The sequence below is a fragment of the Mastomys coucha genome, unplaced genomic scaffold (assembly GCF_008632895.1).
Source record: "Mastomys coucha isolate ucsf_1 unplaced genomic scaffold, UCSF_Mcou_1 pScaffold6, whole genome shotgun sequence".
Lineage (NCBI taxonomy): Eukaryota > Metazoa > Chordata > Mammalia > Rodentia > Muridae > Mastomys > Mastomys coucha.
This window is the reverse complement of record NW_022196912.1, coordinates 14,679,971-14,688,352: the sequence shown is the minus strand read 5'-3', so window position 1 is coordinate 14,688,352 and position 8,382 is coordinate 14,679,971. Positions and strand designations below refer to the sequence as shown.

The following is an 8,382-nucleotide window of genomic DNA, read 5'->3' as shown; positions in this document are numbered from 1 at the left end:
CTTTCCTCTTCCATCCCTCTGACTGGTTCTTCTCTCCCTCAAGGACCAGCTACTTCTCACAATTCCTTTCTTCATCTACATCTAAACGCTCCCCTTTGACAGTGGCTTTGCACTCACTTTCTATCATTCCCCTCAGCATGGACTCTGTCTAAATGATACAGAATGTCCCAGAAACGTCTTCAATTATACGGTTGCACAGTACACAGGGGGATCCTCCTGCCTTCAACAGACAGAAGCAGTAGAGAGTCAATTCCTCCGAACCATTTCTCCTACGGATGCTGACCTTACAAAGGACTTGTGGGTAGAGACAGCTGGGAAGATCTTACCTCAGAGTTGCTATCCCCTGGGAAGGAAGTCTTGTTGCAATTCAACAGCACCTCCCACAGGAGCCCAGGATGAAATCCAATGGGAGAACACTTTCCTAACATGTACAAGGCTCTGGATTCTTGATAAGTATACACACACACACACACACACACAGCCCCACAGAATGGTTAATATAGTAAATTATGTTTTCTTTTAAAGACAAAAAGGGACAGCTCTTTTAGCAAAAATCAGACTTAAGTAGTTACTGACCAGAACTCCTTTTCCTGTCTCAAACTCCCTTCCTCCCACACGTGGATTCTTCATTCTACTCATAAAACGGTGCTAGAGAAGCAGAGGAGCAGCAATTGACTGGAAGAAGAGCCTCGTGTGCTTTCCTGTTCTGACCCAACAGCCCTCTTCCTAGATTGGCACCGAGTTTGACCCTTTCACATGCTTCCCTCTCATCTCTTTGGAAAGAATGCAACATTTGGTTGGTATATCTGCCCACCAAATGATTTCCTAATTATAGCTTTGTAACAATCAGTGTGACTCGGGGAACTTTGAGGCACTGACTGAACCCAGTTTCTTCATCCATAAGATGGAGAAGTTGCTAGGCAATCCATGGTTTCTGTCAGCATGTACACTTTGTGAATTACTCATTCTGGGACTTTGCTCTATAAATATGGTATTTATATCTTAAATATCATGTGTAATGGTGGAATGAAAGTATCTTTCTTGAACCTCCACAGAATTTACAGGAAGGGTGAAACATTTGAAGGGGAGGGTACAGGGTCCCCACAAGAGAAGAGCAAGCTGGAAAGAAGAGCAAAGAACTATCTGCTAAAAGTTCAAGTATCCTGAGGGACCACTCAGAAACCAAGAATTGTCTTATGGGTTAGAAATATGTGGTCTCCTTCCTTCATAGGAAACACTCAGTAACGAAATGCAACTTGTCAAGAAACAAATACTGCCTATTTTTATGCTTAGATTCAATAGGAACAGACAATCATGCAGAAATGTAATTGAAAAGGAAGTCTATTCATACTCGTAAGAGTGTGGGTGCAGAGAGCCCAGAAAGGGTGGACCGTCAAGACTCTCCCTGGCTTCTCTCTGTGTGGTCTCCCTTACACTCAGGAATGGGTCTTGAGAATCTACTAGCACACAAGGTCAGAGAATTTTTCCTGGCCAGATTTTTCTCATAGAAAAACAGGTAAAGGTTAGGAAGCATTTTTACGACTAGGCTTGAGCAAGAGGGTTTAAATATTTGTAGCTTGGTTTGGAGGAGAAAGAGTAAGTGCTTGCTTAGATCAGCAGTCTAGAAATGACTCTGTATTTGCTGAATCAAATGAGTCCATCCCAGGCTGGCCAATTTGGCTGTAGCACTGCAGAGTTTTCAAGTTGGTAGGAAAGTTAATACCCAGCAACTATGAGCTCAGTTTGGAGAGGAGGGATCAGAGGCTGGGGGCGAAGGGAGGGGGAGCATCCCTGAGCACAAAGCCATGAACTCCCCAGGCAGCAGCAAGAGAAACAGGGCAGGGGTGGAGAAAGACGGAAAAAAGCATAAGAAGAGGTTCCAATGCTGATGGCCTCCCAGTGTTCTTCAGACCAAGGTTTTCGGCTCCTGTGGTGTCCATTCTTGATTGTCCCATTGACTCTGTCTGTAATCAACTAAGGGACTCTCTCCTGGGTGCATCTGTGAGTGAGTGTGCGTGCGCATGCGTGTGTGTGTGTGTGTGTGTGTGTGTGTGTGTGTGTGTGCATGTGTGTGTGTGTTTCCAGAAAGGATTAACTGATGAGATAGACCCTCCCCCAGAGTGCCGATGCCCTCTCATAGCAGTCCACGTATAAAGAGGCTAGAGGGAAAGGCAGTGCTGTGCGCTTGTCTTCTTTTGCTTCTGGCTGGTAAGTGTATCTCCCCTATTGCTGCTGCTGCTGCTGCTGCTGCTGCTGCTGCTGCTGCTGCTGCTGCTGCTGCTGCTGCTGCTGCTGCCATCCTTTGACATCAAATCCCAACATCAGCATCTCTCCAGGAGTCCTTCTGTGCCATCCTGAGGCTGCCTGGACTGGGTAGCAGCTTGGTTCTCAGCCTTTCTAGTATGCAGCTGGCCATTAGGTTACCTAGATTATACAATATAAGCAAATCTAGCTAAATCCTTTTTTTTGTAATGTTTGCTGACTCTGATCCTCTAGAAAGCCTTGGTTAATGCAGTCCCAGAGGGAGAAGGACAGGAATCATTAGCAAAGCAGCAGAGGTCTGAAAGAAGATGGACAGGACCTATGGACCAAATAGAGACGGAGTTAAGAGAGTTGGGCAGACCCGTGGGACAGCAGGTACCCAGAGAAAGAAGATGGTGGGAGGGGTGCAAGAGCTATTCACCAAGAGCAAAGGCACACAAATCACCAACATAGTTTGAGTGATTTACAAGTCACCTTCCAAGTGACTTCCAAAAAGAATCAGAAGTACTGGGGGAATCTGGACTTCGAGTGTGTCAGGTAGGAACATTGCTCTCTGAGTTCCTGCGGTAGAGGACAGATTTTGACTAATAGCAAAACAGGGTTGAAATGACCAGTTGTGGTGTATTCTGGCTTACATACTTCCATTAAAGCAGAAGAGGAGACAAACTGAGGTGCCATGTAAGACTCCTGCAGCTGCTGACTGAGGAGCATGTGATGTTGTACTAAATCACATCTCTCTGTACCATAGCTTTCCCACCTACAAAGTGAGATCATAATTCCTGGGTTCCAAATTTTCTTCCAACTCGAAAACTCTGCTGGTTCATTGACCAAATTGGCAGGCCTAGTTTGGACCCTTTAGGTTCAGGGAATGTAACCGAATCATTTCTAGACAGTTTATATAACTGTTATACTTTAAAGTTTTTCTTTTTTTTAATTCAGAAAAGACAGAACACAAGACTTTGAAAAAAATTAGAAGAGACTTAAGATGTCTCATATTCTTTAAAAAAAAAAAAAAAAAACAAGTACATGAAGGAGCTGGCCAGAACTAACACAGAACTAACATTATAAATAAAGCTTAACAAATTTCAAAGGTGAATGTCATCAACTGCAGTCTCAATCTCAAGTTCAAAGATAACACGTTTTCAGGCTTCTTAGCCTGGAAGATCCATTCCCATCTCCATGATTCCCAGCTCTACCTCATCCGTGTGTAGTTCACTCTCAGTCTAGGGAAAGTATGGCCACGGCAATTGCAGGACTGAGCATAGCCTTTGTAAAGGACTTTCTCTTCCTATGGCTCTACCTTAAAAATAGGGAATTTTCTAGAAGACCCAGGAAACTTCCCCTTGAATTTCATGAAGCTGAATTGATTCATAGGTTTGTTTCTGAATGGAGCATGGCTATGTGGTACGGTTATATAGACTCACCTTAGAGTCAGGCAAAGATGACAGTGGAGAAAGGGAAAACTGTGAGGAACACCATGGCTTGCTGGAATGATGAAGAAGGAAGGACTCTGGGCCAATGCCCATCTGCCTATGGACTGTCAGATCTCAAAAGTCTTACCAAATACTTTTACAGAGAATCTCTTGAAATCTTATGGAGTATATGACCATTTCCCCCACTTAGTAGGTAGAGTGATTAATTAGCTCAAGGTCAGACATTTGAGACATAGACTTCACCACTGGCAATCTGGCTCCTCTACATAGATTTGAAAAGACTTTGGGGTTACATTTTTACCCACATAGTCTACTTCTGAGGAGTATGTTAAGTAAATAATAATTAATTGGGGGAAAAGAAAGACACAAAAATGTTACATGTATGCACACATATATGTGTATATATTTATATGTGTTCAGTCTTCATGCTCTGATACATACACACATTATGATGGGAACAGCACCCAAATCAAAAAGTTATCAATTAGTTAAGTCAATGATGGTGCATATACGCAATGAATTATACCTAGTACTATAAATAGAGGTAACCTAACAGCCCAGATAACTACTGACAATGAAAGATGAGAAGGGAAGAAAAGGAGAGAGATGGGGGAGGAAGGAGGAAGATAGAAGAAGGAAGGAAAGAGATAATTTCATCTTACTTGTTTCTCTATTTTCTTAATTTCTTTAGCTACTCTATCTAATGAACAATGTATTTTGGTGAGAACAGTAAAAGCAGGACAAAGTCTGATTAAAATTGTTTTATCTCTAATGATCTCTCTCTCTGGGAGAGCTACAGGTATCACAAGGTCTCAGGAGGAATTTCTTGAAATGACTTGGGGGTTTATGGCAGCCATCTCCTCATTCCGTCTTCCACACGCTAGAGGAAGCCTGTAACAAAGAATACCACATGGGAGAGTTCCAAAGCCGGCTTCATCTGCCCCCAGAACTCTCTATGGGGGTGAGTGAGGTCACTGTGCATGTTGGTGATGGCACAAAGGACAGAAAGCTACAGGCTCTTCATAAAACAACAGTTATGAGAACAGGTCGGGCTTTTTTTTTTTTCTGGAGATTTAAGTTCCTGACATGTATTTGATACCTAGTAAATATTGAATGAAATGAAAAATATGAGCCAAGAAAAAGTAGTTTAAATAATTGGGGCTAGCAAGCTGGCTGGGTACATAAAGATACTTGCCACTAAAGCTGAAAATCGGAGTTTCATCACTAGAAACTATGTGGTGCTGAGTACACGCACACACACACACACACACACACACACACACACACTAAAGAAGGAAGGAAAGAAGGTTAAAACATAGAGACAACAAATTAACTAGTGAACTTGATTGCTCAGCTATATCCACTCCACACAAAGCCATCTCTAAATTATGTCGGTCACAGGGTACACCATGCTTGTTCTGGAATCATTCCTGGGTCACCCGACCACCCAAGTCTGGAAACTTCTCCCACATCCATCCAAGTGTCATTGAGGACAAGCACTTTGTCTTCCACTGACCTGCTGGCCCCAGAGGACACTGTCCCAAATGAAAGGAAAGTACCCAAGAAATATTACAGCCAACCTTCCCCCATTTTCAGCTTCAAAGAACCTCCCTCCAAAAGAAAAAAAAAATCTCAAGGACTAAGGAAAGATTCAGAATCAAACTACTGGGGTGAAAATGACAGTGGCTCACTTTGATATGCTTTGAGTAGGCAGTTGGAGGCTGCCAGGTCCTGAGCAAGTATCCTTAAAGAAAGCACATTACAAGGACACCCCAGTGTCTCTTCTGCTTGGAAGACAAACATCCCTCCATAATTAGACATAGCTTTATTCACATGCCAGATGTCTGTGTCTCCCTTCCGATAATTTTCAAAACCATCATAAAGAACCATTAGTGACAGTGTGAAATGTCCTGACTTGTTTTTATTTTATTTTAATCTGTCCATCCTTACGTTTTTTTTTCAGTCTGATGGAAACACTGCAACTGGATTCCTCTTCAAGGTTTTTATGTAATGAGGAGAAGGGGTTCATGGTAAGGGAGTGTATGCATTGAACTGCGGTCACCAGAAATCCTACCACACACAAAGGAAACAAAAACAAAACAAAAGTTTCACAAAATGTCTCTTAATAACCATTCTGTCTCTTGTGCACACACACACACACACAGCCATCACTCCCTACAGAGAATGATTGGACGTTCTAGGAAGCAGGAGGTCTGTGGCATGAGTCATACTGGTGAATATAATGTTAAATTCTGGAAACCATGTTTGTGAAGGGACATTAATTAATCAAATGGAGAAAGTTCAGAGCATTCATTGGATAGCACAGCTGGGATGAACCAAAGATATTTCAGGATTGGGTCTGTGTCCTTTCCTCTCTTGTCTCTATTCTGCAAACTCCCTTGTATTAAAAGTATGTGTGTATGACCTATGTCTTATATACAATTGTTAAAAGCAGTACAGATGGTTAACAAAGGTATACAAGGCAGAGGTTGTGACAGCTCATTTTAAACATTTGAGAATTATCACAGACTAGGGACAGAGAGACCTATTATCTGTTGGTGTGCAGAACAGAATAGAACTGTTTAGGGAAAGGCACAGGAACATAGCTCCTACTCGGTCTTGGAAAAAGGCTGTGTGCATGCTGGGCCTATTCTCAGTACCCAATCTTGAATATTCGAGCAACAAATGAAGACACGTGGAAGTGTGGTTAAGTTAGTTACCTGTTTAAGGAATCTTCATTAGATCTGATGCCAGATGGTGCTGAGAGGAGGGTAGATAGGCAAGCATCTTAGTTTGCTTTCTGATGCTGCGGTAAGGACACCACAACCAAGAGCAACTCGGGAAGGGAAGGGTATATTTGGCTTGTGTGTCTATCACAGTCCATCCCTGAGGGAAGCTAAGACAAGAACCTGGAGGCAGGAACTGAAACGGTTGCCACAGAGGAGACCTGCTTCCTGACTTTCCTCTCATGGCTTGCTCATCCTGCCCTATTACACAATCCTGAACCAACCACCCAGGGACGGTTTGATCTACAGTGGATTGGGCCCTCCCTCTTCAATAGAAAGTTCTACAGAGTTCCTCCTTCCAAGATGACTTGGCTTATATCAAGTTGACAAAAACACTAACCAGGACAGCAGCCAAAGGAGGTGAAAAAGCAAGGCTGATTCGTTCTCTTTGAAATTTGCAGTGCATTAAAGAATGCAAACAATCATGTAGGTAATCATGTAGGCGCAAGGTAAGACAGACCATGAGAGGGGAAGTAGAGACATCTGAGTCTCATAATGGATACTCAGGGATCCCAGAAAACTTAGGTCAAGTGAACAGGAGGTGAGATGAGGCAGGGGGGTGATTTTAGGATATGTAAAATCTACAATGGAGGCAACAGTGGCCCTCAAAGAGTAACACTTGGAGAACCTTCCACTGTTTTGAAACTGGCCACACCTTCAACTTCTACCTCTACTTATCCTTGACCTGGAATTTTCTCCCCATTTCTCCTTGCAGATCAACCTTGCTTGATGGCTGAGACCTGCTTTGGAAAAATGAGGCAAATGTGCTCAGGCTCTGAAAGAGGGAGAATTTGTCTTCTGATACACATTTCTATCTTCAGAAATTCCTGACAATCTTCAGCCCTGTTAAAGTATGAAAAATATGTCACTAGTGTTGACTGACTCAATACAGAGGCTATTAATTAATAAACATAATTACACGCTGCCTCTATGGTATTTATCGGAGCTAGACAGTGAAGGAACTTCCAGGAAGAACCTGAAGCTTTGCCTTGATTCTGTCAATGGTCAGGACCTGGATGACCTCAAATACTCCATGCAGGGGCCAGAGAGCCACAAGGTCCTTGTCCTCTCAGCTCTAACACCGGAGACCAAGGCCAGTACATCTGACTTCAAGATTTTCAACTTTTTAAATATTCAGAAGAGCCCTGGATGACAAGCAAGCAGGAATTAGTCACGGGAAATTAGGGACCAAAGAATTCAAGTAATTGATTCAGATTTACAGCAGGAGCAAGACTGAATTTGTCTACATTTTTAGTCCAGAAGTCCTGGAATGTGGAAAGAATGAGAACCCTTCATCCTGGAATGCACCACCTCGAAGTTACTCATGTGGGGGAGTTTCGAGGGAAGAGAGTAGAATCTTAAGAGAAATGAACAAGCACTGCAAGAACAAAAATGATTGGTGGGATTGTGCTGTGGTGCCAAAAAGGTTGCATGCTGAAGAGTTTGCATTTCCTAGAGACAAGAAAGTAGGGCTTTGCTGGGAAATCCTGAATTTCTCAACGCCGGCGGTCAGTTATTAAACTGAGTTTTTACAGGAAATTGTTCAGCACTCTGGACATCTTATGTGCCATAGATATGACTCTGGGATTCTATAGATTAGCTTGAGAGAAGACAGAAATCCTTTGTAACCCACAGGTTTAGAACTGCTGACACTATTGTTACAATTATTTCTCCATAAAGCTATCTAATATGGACTTGTATTGTTACAAGGCATTTAACCTCCTGTCTTCGAGAATTCTTTAAAAAAAAGCAAATGCAATGAGAATGAAGGTGGACTGAGAACAGCAATTTATTTCTAATCAAGAAAAACCCTCAGTCTTGGCCTGCCTTGGATGCTAGGGATGCATCCTTGGACAAACAACCAAGCTTCTTAGTTTTTTGACTTCTCCTGCAGCAGAGAG

The 8,382-nt window shown here is 42.7% G+C and overlaps 1 long non-coding RNA gene across 1 annotated transcript; it reads left to right on the top strand.

Annotated features, from left to right (window-relative positions):
- The first annotated feature begins 4,719 nt into the window (after positions 1–4,719).
- LOC116080332 lies at positions 4,720–8,020 on the top strand. Its single transcript, XR_004114403.1, has 3 exons — positions 4,720–4,741; positions 5,659–5,725; positions 7,197–8,020. It is a non-coding gene; the product is annotated as an uncharacterized LOC116080332 (long non-coding RNA).
- Positions 8,021–8,382: the final 362 nt, after the last annotated feature.